General features: G+C 40.6%; 1 pseudogene; it reads left to right on the plus strand.

The window, feature by feature from the left end:
* The first annotated feature begins 1,923 nt into the window (after nucleotides 1-1,923).
* Nucleotides 1,924-2,649, plus strand: LOC147610538 (AT-hook motif nuclear-localized protein 22 pseudogene; annotated as a pseudogene).
* The last annotated feature ends 10,298 nt before the right edge of the window (nucleotides 2,650-12,947 follow it).

Consider the following 12,947-nt stretch of genomic DNA (forward strand, 5'->3'; position numbering starts at 1 on the left):
GCCTTGTCTTTATGTCCATGTGGTAGATGCCCATAGCCAACTCTCACTCTATGCTTCTAAGGAGGTGTGTAAATCATAATAAAGGAATCTGCATGTAATTAGGGACAACATCAATAAGATTTCTTGAATCTATTCTCAAGTGTTTATGAGTTTCAAGTAGAGACATAAACATGATGGAAGACAAGGGAGGAATGATTGTAATGTTTTGGAATTTGCTTTTGGGCAAATAAGTTGTCTACATGCAGTGTGTAGACAAAGGTGTTATTTTTTTAATATAATTCAAGTTAAAGTTTTTTGTTAAAATTAGAATGTTAGTATGTTTGTATCAAAAAAAGATTATATTGATTGTAAGCCACATGGATTGGTAAGATGAGATTAAATTAACTTTACATGTGGACGGATTAATAGAGTCGAACATTCTTCTAGCACTTGTTTAAACTAAAAAGTGAAAGTGAAGATTGAAGGATTAATAGAGTTGAACATTATTCTAGCACTTGTTCAAACTAAAAAGTGAAAAAGAAGAATTATCATGTTTAGTAAAGTATTTATTTGTAGAGACTAATTAGAAATTAAGTCGTTATATAGTATGCATGTCTTTAGTTAGGTTGTTTAGAATAAATGTTGTCCCCTGTGTTGTCTTATAAAGGTTTCGTAACTATATGCCTTTATAACAGGGTCTAAAAAGTATTTTTCCTTTCATAAAGGTTTCATTAAGGTGTATAAAAAGTCATTTGAAAATTACCTCCTTCCTTTCATGTCGGTTGAAAATTTACTCTCTTTGAGGCATGGTTGGATTTTCAAAATATCGGTTGATTTTTTCTTCTTTACATTAGTATTTCTCCTTTCATAAAGGTTTCATTAAGGTGTATAAAAGTCTTATAAAGGTTTCATTAAAGTGTATAAAAAGTCCCGGTTGAATTTTTCTATGTTTTTATAGGACCACATCAAAATTACCTCCTTCCTTTAACACCGATTGAAAAATTACTCTCTTGGAGGCTCAGTTGGATTTTTTATTTTTTTTTCGAAGGTACAGGAAATTTAAAAACACAAACACCTAGCCTCTGTGAGGGGAGGCGGCCCCGCCGAGATGAGGGCTGGCGAACCCATCGTACATGCTTATAATCAACCCATCAAGGGTAGGTACCTAACGAGGCCCCCAAGACTTGAACACAAGACCTTGGGAGTAGAGACCAACGCTCTACCAGATGAGCTAGCACTCATTGGTTTCAGTTGGATTTTCAAAATAGCGGTTGTTTTAGATAGTGGCCCTTATTTTGCATGGTTTAAAAAATGGTTTTCAATGAGCACTGCTAATGTTAACTTTTTCTTTGGGAACATAAATAAAGTTATATTTATATTTTTAATAAACAAGGTGTACTACTCTTATAACTAATTTTAATAAAGGTGTACTACTCTTATAACTAATTTTAATGAAGGAGATTTGACAATCCACATCAAATTTAAAAAGGTGTACTAGTATTAATTACAATAACGTGATTTCGTCCTATACTACCTTAATTACAAAACACCCTATAAGCAAATGTTGTCTGTGATTTTAATTCCCTCCTAGTTGGCTAACACAAGTTGAAAGACAAATTGTTTTTTTTTTGGGGTGAGTCAGACTAAGTTTAGGATCTCCTTATCATCAAATTTCATGCTAAATACAAAATCGGAATGCTTTTTTAAGTTTTCCAATCTTGTTTTGTTGATCTGAATTTTAACTGTCGTGGGTGTCAATCAATTATACGTGGTTGATTATTATTCAATTCTAGAATATTTTATTCTGCAATATTAACCGTAATGGGTTTCAATCAATTATATGTGGCTGACTGAAACCCACCTCAATTATATGTTAGCTTAGCTCTCTCTCTCTCTCTCTCTCATTTTCCGTTGATTTGTTGTTTTTTGTCAGCTGGGAAGGGAATGTCTGGCTTGTCAGCCACGACAGGACGTGAGGAGGGAGGAGAAGAGCTGCGGAGGCCTAGAGGGCGGCCTCCCGGTTCCAAAAACAAGGCCAAGCCCCCTACCTTCATAGCAGGAGATAGCACAAATGCGCTGCGAACCCATGTCCTGGAGGTGGCCAACGGCTGCGATGTAATCGAAAGTTTAGCCACCGTCGCGTGCCGGAGACAGTGCGGCGTGTGCATCCTTAGGGGCAGCGGAACAGTCGCCAACGTCACACTCCGGCAACCTGGCGCAGCGCCCGATGCCACAATCACCTTGCACGGCCGCTTCGAGATCCTTTCGATTTCCGGCGTATTTCTTCCGCCGCCAGCCCTGCTGCCCGGGGGGGGCGGCTTAACCGTACACCTAAGCGGTGGCCAGGGTCAGGTTGTGGGTGGAAGCGTTGTGGGCGCTCTGCAAGCGGCGGGTCCTGTGGTGATCCTGGCTGCCTGTTTTCTCGATGCGTCGTATGAACGCCTGCCTCTAGATGATGAGGAGGCGTTGCCCGCCATCGGAGCTTCACAACGTGCAGCGGCCCTTTATAACTTGCCCCCCAATAACACAACCAATGGCAACCACAGTAGCATGGCCCGTGACAACTTGTCCCCCAACCTCCTCACCAATCATCAAATGCCAGATGTCTACGCTTGGCCAGATGTCTACGCTTGGCCGACTGCTTCAGGAACTCACCCACCTTATAATTAGAATAGTTGGGAACCCGTGCTTCACACGTCTTTTGAGGTTTCCAAAATCAAATTCTACCAAACTTCCTCGAACCTCCAAATTATTGCCATGCGGTAGCTTTCTAAAACTCTTCCTTAAGATAATATGAAGATATAGAGAAGAGAAGCTCCTCCTACAACACCACCACATCACCCCCTTGCTCTCAACTTTTTGTGGTTCTTGGCCTTGTTTTTGAAGTTCATACATATCCAAACAACACAAACACACACACACACACACAGAGCCCACTTGCTCTACACCTAGACTATCCACACTTCACACTTGAGGTTCATTTATTCTTTTCTTTTTTTTCAAAAGTATGCAAGAAACTCTATCTCTTCTTACTAGATTTGTATCCTTCACTTGAGATCTTAAAGGTTTTAGTACTGATCTCATTTAGCATGTGAATTGCTCTAGAATTGCACTTAACTACCTAGTCTTCACATGGCTTGTATGTGTACTTGTACTCGCATTTTTCAAGAACATCTTCTACAACATGATTCCTTGAGTTTATTCCCATTTTTGACTTGAAGAACTTTACCTTGATGATGTGTCCCTAATTAGATTCTCCCACATGACATTGGTATATTTCAATCTTGCCAGCATGGCATTAGCATTTGAATCATTCCCAATGGCGAGCGTCACTAGAGTGCATGGAGTAGGTGGTGGAGAAGCTCGCAAGTGTGAAGCGCGTGGACACTACAATAGGCACGGAGTGACATGGGAGACATATCATTAGTCTATAGCATGTCGATGCGGCAACCACCATGCCGAATCACCACCTCAACTATAGGTATAAGTCAGAGATGTTGTATTATCGATGCATAGTCCACTTATGCACCACCACCACCTCATAACCCACCCACTAGCTAGCTTAAGTGTTTAAAGCATGAGGAGAGAGAGGCAAGTGAGAGATTTCATGGCTTCAATTGGAACTCACTCAACCTATCTCCACCACTAAGGGAAGCTTTGAGATGATTGTAGACAAATGCCCTATAGAATATTCCAAGAAAGCTCTATGCTCTCTATGCATGCATGAGAGAGAGAGAGAGAGAGAGATTATGTCCATGCATGCCCAAATGATTGTGTTCTCTATTAGTACATGAGGAAGTTGTAACTTGTTTGTTGTGTGTGGGGCCTATCATTACAGAGATGACTTACAAGCAAAGAAACTTTTGGTCAAGGTTTTGAGGCACTTCCCCATCATACCTTGAGAGACAACATATGTTCAAGTGTAAGTCAATTGTAGATCTCATGATGTGGCACACCACCCACCATTTCTCAATGAATGGGATATTGAGAATTTGAGCAGATTGTTAGGCATGTGTAGATTGAGGTTTTCATTTATGGCCTCAACAAATAGGTTACAAGGTGGTGCTCTAAATGCACCACAAGTACTGATGAGTAGGGGTTAGAAAGGTTTCTTGAAGAAGTAGATAGTTTCTTTTTTGCACTTCAAATAGTGTTATGTCTCGTACTTGAACATAACAAGGCTTGTGATTAGAGGCCATATGGAAACAATTTATATTGTAGTCTGCATTGGTCACTAGGCTATATAGTTGGCATTGTGCCTCATTTGTGAGAGAGTTCATGTGTGAAACTCTACCTTGGGAGAGAGGGGCCTCTCAAGGAAAAATTTATATTATAGCCTGCATTGGTCATTGGGCTATGAGTGGGCTATATAGTTGGGATTGTGGCTCATTAGTGAGAGAGTTCATGTGTGGAACTCTACCTTGGGACAAGGGCCTTCCAACACTCCAACAAATGAAGAGCACAAAAATGTCAAGAGCCATGAAAATTTTAAAGAAACTATATATGAAAAAACATTCACTTGGTTATTCGTGTGGCTATGCACGCGACTATCAGTGCGACTACACTTGTATGATTAACCACACATATAATCATGTGTACAATAATATGCGGTTAGGTGCATGTGTACAACATGCACCTAACCGCATATATAGTCACAGACTGTCTGAAAAAGAAGCGGGGATAGAATGGATGAGATATGTGGGGACATGTGTTCCCACATCTCTCCTCCATTTTGTCCCCGTTTTTTGAAATCACATTATTTAAACACTAGTTAATTATTATTTGTAGAACACTTAAAACACAAAAATTAATTGCAATACAATAATATCATGGATTATATTTTCAATTACATACACATTTGCAAATTAAATAAGGTGTTCATGTTGAAAAATAAATAAATATGAAGACATTGAAAACTAATTAAAGTAATGCATCAATCTTCATCTTCACTTGCATTTTCACCACTGTTGAGCAATGATTTTATATTCACGTGATCACAAATTTTTTTTGTTAATAACATGTGTTAACATGTTAACATGTTAACATGTTCTCAAAAAAGCCGGTGGCAAGCGACCTGGTAACCGGATAAAATCCCGCCGGGCTTTTGCTATACCCGGCGGTCCAGCCGGGAAAAAGAAAACCTCGGCGGGTCCCGGCGGGGTCATCATCCAGCCCAGCGGGGTACAATTTCCTATATATATGGGCCCGGGGGGCCCTTTGGGAGTTCATTGCTGACAGCATACACAGGTAATGAAACTTGTGTGTGTGTGTGTGTGTGTGTGTGTATGTGGGTGTGTTCGTGTGGGCAGCCGCCCACTGTCGCAATGCGCGGCAGGATGTGGGTGGTCCGCCACACGAGGAATGTGTGTGTGGGTGTGTGTTCGTGCGGGCAGTCGCCCATTGTCGCAATGCGCGGCAGGATGTGGGTGGTCCGCCACATGACAGGTGTGTGTGTAAGGCCATTCTTCGGAATGGTGCTTACCCTGGGGCACTTAGTCGGTAACGCGGCTAGTCTGTGTCCTATGGTAAGTATGGCATGCCGTAGCGGTACTAGTTGATAACGCGGCAAGCATAGTATCGTTATGGCGATGTCACCTTCCCTTCCCTTCCCTTCCCTTTGTCAAATGCGGACATATGGTCGGTAACGTGGCCAGTGTATGTTCGTATCCTATTCATATTCCCATAGAATCGGGCGGCATTTTGTCGTTAACGCGGCAAGTTGGTGTCGTCCGCTAGTGCATAAATTGTTTTTTGCATATTGCGGCATTTGATCGTTAACGCGGTCGAAAAAATGTCGTAAATTTGCTTGCATATTACGGCATATGATCGTTAACGTGGTCGAAAAAATGTCGAAAATTTGTTTGATTTGACTTGTATTGTTTTTATTGTGTTTGATCCATGCGATACTTGGTTGCTAACGCGGCATGAGTATTTCATGGATCAAAGTTTACATCATATTGTCTAAACGTTTTATTTTATAATATCGTGATTCGTAACTCGAAAAATATGAATATCTCTCTCTTCCTACCCCCCTCTCTCTCTCTCATGATACACTTCACAACTCTTTCTCTCTCTCTCTCTCATGATACACTTCACAACACGATAGATGTATAGATAAGGATTTCTTTTTATTTCTCTTAAAATATACACAATTTCGAATAATTTCATTTTTCTCCCTCTATTTACTTAAAAATTAAAACAATACATTATTTTCCTCTTTAGGAACTCACAAAAACATTAAAAATATCTTCTTCTCTCTATCTGTCACAACTCTCTCTTCCTCTCCTCTCTCTCTCTCTCTCTCATGATACACTTCACAATTCTCTCTCTCTCTCTCTCTCTCTCTCATGATACACTTCACAACTCTCTCTCTCTCTCTCTCATGATACACTTCACATCTCTCTCTCTATCACGATAGGTGTGTAGATGAGGAGTGCTTTAGGATTACAAAACATTATTTTCCTCTCTTTAGGAACTCACAAAACTATTAAAAATGTCATTTAGTTTCCCTCTCTCTCTATCTGTCACACCTCTCTCTCTTCCTCCCCCTCTCTCTCTCTCTCGTTCGATAATGTATACACTTCATAAGTAATAATGCACTTGTTGCGGTTGTCTCACGTTTGATAATGTATTGCATGATGTTGAGTTCAGTAATATTGTTTGATATTCTGTTTTTGTTTGATCATTGAGAAGTAATGATACACTTGTTGCTGTTCTCTTACGTTTGATGATGTATTGGATGATGTTGAGTTCATTAAAATTATTTGATATTCCGTTTTTGTTTGAACATTGATAAGTAATGATACACTTGTTGCTGTTCTCTCACGTTTGCTTGATGTTGATTTCAGTAATGTTTGATATTCTGTTTTTTTGTGTTTAGTGATATCGAGGAATTCGCATTGAAGCAGTCATCACAGTGTCACAATGTGCTAATGATGTCGTCAAAAAGATCAATGAGTCTGAGATACTCATGCGAGATCTAATAGACCAGATATGGGAAAATGCACAGCGTCGGCTTCGAAGCGGAGGCAACGCTGAGTTGCTTGATAGACAGAAGATAGCAGATTTCAACCATCAACATATAACACGAACCATTTTGGGGAGCATGCGTGTAGCATGCAGTGATCTTAGAGATGCTGCCCCGCCTGAAGCTAATATGCAACGTCTACAGTTATGGGACGTTGTATGGAGCGAGCAAAGAGCCAAGAGCAAGCGCATGAAGGCGTTGGATGCAGAGTCCCTCCCCAAAAGAGTGCGCATTGCCCAGGATGTCGCTGCAACGTCCAGCCAGGCAGATGCAAGTGGTACAGGTGTCATTAACCATACCATCTACAATTCTATGTGCACACATCTCATTGGCATCCCGCACGAGGCTCTGTTCGAAGGGCGAACAATAGGCTCTGGTGTTTTTGGCACAGTAAAAGAGTATACAGTTAAAGGTATATCATTTTTACACCGGAGCACATTACTTTTTGCGGAAAGCACTACAAAGGAGAAGGCCGTGCCAAGTTCGAGAGCTTCCAGGCAGAGCAGGGCATGCAAGTTCTACACCCATCGATTGTCAGGTGTATTGCCTTTACAAAAGAAGCTCCTTGGATTACTATTTTCCCGTACTATAATGGCGGCTCTCTTGGTTATACTCTTCTGAAGGTTCCCTTCAGATTCAGTGAGTTCACTAGAGCAATTTTCCGTTTGGATCGAGGATGGAGACAACCCCCGCCTGATAATATTCCTTTAAGTCATCTAGAACTTTCTAAAATAAAACAAATAGTAATAACCATGCCACATATTATGCATGCCCTGGTGGAAGGCCTAGCGGCAGCACATCTGGCAGGAATTGTACATACCGACCTACATCCATTCAATGTAGTGTTGGATTTTACAAAAGAGTTGAAGCCACGCATAGGTATTATCGATTGGGGGTTACTGCTGAGAGCGCCCAAAAAACGGGTGTCTCTCAATTTTGTATTTGAAGCAGACAAGAACCCTGAGAAGGTGGCACAGGCGGTCTCCTACGCAGACAGAGAGCGAAATAAACGGCCGTGGATAGCCCCGGAGCTTTATGATCCATTTTTGGCAAATGCATACACTCCTGCATCTGATGTTTTTGCCTTGGGATATTTATTACAAACTTTATATGACTTTTGGCAGAAAGTACAAGAGTTGTGGATGGATAATAGTTCCTATGACAAAGTTACCATGGATACTATTATTCATAGAGTCAAAAATTGGATGTTTCTGCCTAATCGCGATGAGTGAAAATCAATTTTGCAAGTAGTTGAATTTTTTAGATCACTAAATACTGACCCAACGAGGACACAACGTCCTCTTGTAGAGCTATCGGTGTCATTCACCCCAACTTTGTAATGATACAGTATCAGGAGATTAAGTTTCAGGAATGGCATTTTGTTTCTCTTTTCAAAATTTGATGTGTCCATTGTTTGAAATATTATCTCATTGAGTCTTTGCAATATCTCTCTCCTCTTGTGGTGTTTAAGTTTATGTTTTCTCTTCAAAATTTGATGTGCGCGCATTGTTTGAAGTAATTTTGGAGTCAAGTGGATATTTCTCATCGAGTCTTTGCAATACATATCTCCTCTCGTGGTGTTTAACTTTAAGTTTTTGAGAGTAATGGTCAATTTATCTTACGTTGATCTTTACAGTTCATTAAAATCCTAAAGTCATTTATGTTCATGCAGATATGGCAGAGGCACAAGCAAACGAGCATCAAGAGTTAGCCAAGAAGGCATATGAGCGAATGAAGGCCCTTGCACATGGCCTGATAGCCCGCGAAGCAACAAGAACAGCATGCAGGTTGTCGAAATGGACAAATCCAACTTATGCCCAATGGAAAGACATAAACAAACGCGTAACCACAGAGATGATAAAGAAAATATGGCCATGTCCAGATGGCGAGATTAAGAAGGGAAGATGGAAGATTTCACGTTGCACTCACAATGATATCAAAACTAATGCCGAGCGCATTTTCTTGGAGGTGTACGGTCGTCCTCTCCAAAACGCCGACGCTCCACTCTATTTTGCTAAGATGCTATATGCTCAATTTATCCTAGAAACTCCAGTGGACTTCGCCTCCAGAGAGGCCACTGTCAACACCCACGAGGCGACATACGTGAAGAGACAGTGACATTCACAAGGGAAGAACTTGCTCTCATGGTGGAGGGTGCTGGTTTGGAGTTAAACAAGGTCAAAGAAAGCTTAGGGGCATAGTAGCAGAGAAGGAGAAAGAAGCTGAGCGATTAACTCAAGCGTCAACTCCTCCCCTGGCCAATAGAGGGATTCAAGAGCAGCTCATAAAGATCAGCCAAGATGTGCAGAGCATCTCTTCACGTATTGCTCCTGTGCGCCAAGGAAACCACATCTCTCATTTTTTGATACATCCTGATCTTGTGGGAGTTTCTGCTGAGACTACTAGTTCCTCCACCCCCCAATGTCCTGTATGTTACAAAGTATTCGATGGGTGGAGCGGCAAGTATATACTACCCTGTGGAAGCTACTACCACTTAATATGTTTAGTGAGGCAAATGCAAAATACTTCCACATGTGCATTGTGCAGTGTCCCAATAAATCAAGGTATTTATACAGTGTTCGGCATGGCTAGCGAATATAAACCACCAGGACCTTTAGATGCAACTCCTAGTGCAATTCGTAATTTATTTCAAGATGAAAGCTAAGAAAGACAAATCCTACTTTTGTATTGATAATTTCTCCAAATACGATCATTTGTACAAGTACTTTTTATGAAATTAATGAAGTGACTTCTTCCTCTATGTCAGTATCTTGCTCCAAAATTCTTTCACCGTTTACTCTCTCGTCTGCTAAATTAAGCTCATCTAAGTCAATGTCTAAATTGTCTTCTATCTCAAGGGTGGTGCACAACGTGCGTCCAACATCAAAGTTCTCGTCTACTACATCATCACAATTGTACATCCATCTGGGCATATCTTCTTCATACTCTTCGCTTTCAATGTCTCGCAAGATCTTTTCATTGCAATACATGTAAACAAGTTTATCTGCTCGATCTGCAAGAAGTCGATTGCGAATAGTACTGTGAATATATTTGTACATGCTCTAATTTCTTTCTGAGCCTGAGTTTGAAGAGCACTGACTTAGAACCTTCATCGCAAGGTTGCGCAATAAAGCATAATGCTCACCACCATTCATCATCCACCACTTCCATACAGGTTGCTCTTTAGCCATTTGTTGAACAAGGGAGTTGGAAAATAAACCCTCCTTCAATCGAAATGAGGTCATCTCCTTTATGCACTTTACACGATCATCATCATTATTATAGAAAGTGTTTACCACTTTATAAAAATCTTGCACCACCTCAACGTTGGACATCAAATCCATATTCCAATATTCAGGATCTAGCATGTAATCAGCATTGTGTAGTGGTGAATGCTCTCCAAATCATCTAGCATGAAAGTACTTCAATAGAACTTTTCTTTGTCTACTGGAGAATGGTACACGCCATTGCTTTCCCACCACTGAATGCTCTAATTTCTCAGGACACTCCAAACTCCGCTGGACAGTCCACCATTGCATCCATGCTTTTCCGAGATTAGGCGCTCTTTGATCAAGACTTCGTACAGCATACATAACAGGCATCATTACATGGTATGCATCCATCACACTGTTCCACCAACTTCTTCTCGTAAGCGCTGCCTTCAAGACTTTGATTTTCTCTTTCACTTTTTCAAGTTGAGTGTTCTCCCAGTCATGAAATGCCATGCATGTAAATGTTTCGCAAACTGCATCTTTATTTCTAAGAAGAGACTCAAAAGTGTAAAAGTGAGTGCAAAACCTAGTCTCCGCTGGAAGCTTTAACATAACTGACATGCGAGGTCGAAAAATATCTAACACTCTCTGTCTCTTGAGCATGAATCTCACAAGCTGGCGAGCAGTGTTGACGATTGAGGCAAACCATTTGGTATCATCAGATTTATACCAATCTTTTAATACAAGATTCAAACTATGAGTATTACAGCCTACCGGAAAAATATGTGGATATTGTCGCTGTAGGATTTTGGATGCATTTTTGCAATTTTTTGCATTGTCCATGACGACTTGGACTACATTTTTGGCACCCACTTGGACCTCTATCACAGAGCTAATGACTTGAGCAATGTAAGCCCCAGTTTTGATTGAACCAGCTGAATCCATGGCACGGATGAAAGTCTCACCTCTAGGTGAAATAACCATTATATTAATTAATGGTTTTCTTTGCACATTAGACCATCCATCACTTACTATACTACATCCAGAAAGCTCTATATTGCTAAGAATTATTCTTTGTACACGTTCTTTTACTTGCGCATAACATTTCTCTAATAGATCATTCCGCATAGCATGGTACATAGGCGGTGAAAACCCTGGTCCAAACTCACCAATTTTCTTCCATGCTCTCTTCCAATGCTTACTATCCACCATCATCATAGCACTCCCAGAAAAGTAAATCGCTTCAGCAAGGGCGAGTTGTGCATCATCGAGTCGACCTTGACGTAGGCTTTCTTGCAATGAAGTTTGACGCATGGGTATATTTCCTACGTCAAAGTTTCGCTTGCAGGAAGATGCACTGGGTAGATTACTTTCTGGTTGCATATTGCCGTTCGGGGTACAAGTAGGCGATGTAGCGGGAGTTTGATGATTAGAACAACAGTGTTCTTCCTGCCTTGATACATTAACGGTAGGAGTGTCATGTTTTCTTAAATCCTTCTTTTGAATTTCTTCTCTTATGCGTTTGGCCACTATAGGTGCAGAGGGGTGGGTACATGACTTTTTCTTTGGTCCGCCTAAAAAGTGTTCTCTTAGTCGAGGCGCCCTACCTGATTTTACTGCATGGCATAGCTTACACTCCCAATCTATGAATCGATCACCAACGTTAATTGCATATTGCCACTCTATCCCAGGTGCCTTTTTTTTCCTGCTATTTGAAATTTGGACTCTATTGGAGGTATCACTGGATCCAACATTGTCCTCCATCTCAACAAACAACCTATTCAACCAAGCATATAACAATGAATACACAAATGAAAAAACAACAAATCACTCATGTATTACAAAACATACATTAGCAGACAAAGTACTTCGAAACTATCTTGACAAATACAAAAGATCATCACATAACACAAAACTACTTCAAACTATCTTGCAAGGTCTTACTACAAAACTACTTCGAAACTATCATGCACATTGCACCCCCAATGAAGGATGCCTTTTGTACCCAATTAAGGATACTTTACACAATCAAAGATCTATGCTTGCCCAATACTCTAGTATAGGACAATAGACCTTCTCTAACATTCACAAAGAAAATCAAAGATCTATGCTTGCCCAATACTCTAGTATAGGACAATAGACCCTTGTCTACTCTAAACTATATCAAGTATCAAGAACCAATACAAAACACCATATTGGGGAATATGGGAATTTCCCACAAGTTTGGGACACGTGGTCAAAAGTTTGGATTAACCATAACTTGAACACCACTAATCCAAAATGAGCGCTTTATAGCTCTTTAGATTCCATTTTTCAAGCGCTTTCCAACGATAGGTCATATGATAGGGTTTTGAGAAACTTACAAACATGTTATCCATGTCCCCTTTTTTAGGTATTCAAAAATGGGAATTGGGAAATTCCCAAATTCACTAATATGGTGTTACAAGCCCCTAAGCAGGACTCTTGGCTCTATCAAACCATTCATAAAGCAGAATGAGGTAGATTACGTACGTGGCTCAAATGCAAAGCTGAATGACTCCAAATTTGTCCCTAAATCTCCGCCGCAAGTATTAGCTACGAACTACACCCTGCCCCCAGTTCAAAGAACTAAGGACGAGTGGCTCAATAGCCTTAGGAGTGCCTACAAGGAAAGACGACAGCCCCTAAGATAAGGACGCTCTTCCCAAGAGGACACTTCTAGCAACTCGAGAGCTCTACAAGTACTTTGA

Source organism: Cibotium barometz, chromosome 49 (assembly GCF_041138505.1).
Source record: "Cibotium barometz isolate CiBa-2024 chromosome 49, ASM4113850v1, whole genome shotgun sequence".
NCBI classification, from domain to species: Eukaryota; Viridiplantae; Streptophyta; class Polypodiopsida; order Cyatheales; family Cibotiaceae; genus Cibotium; species Cibotium barometz.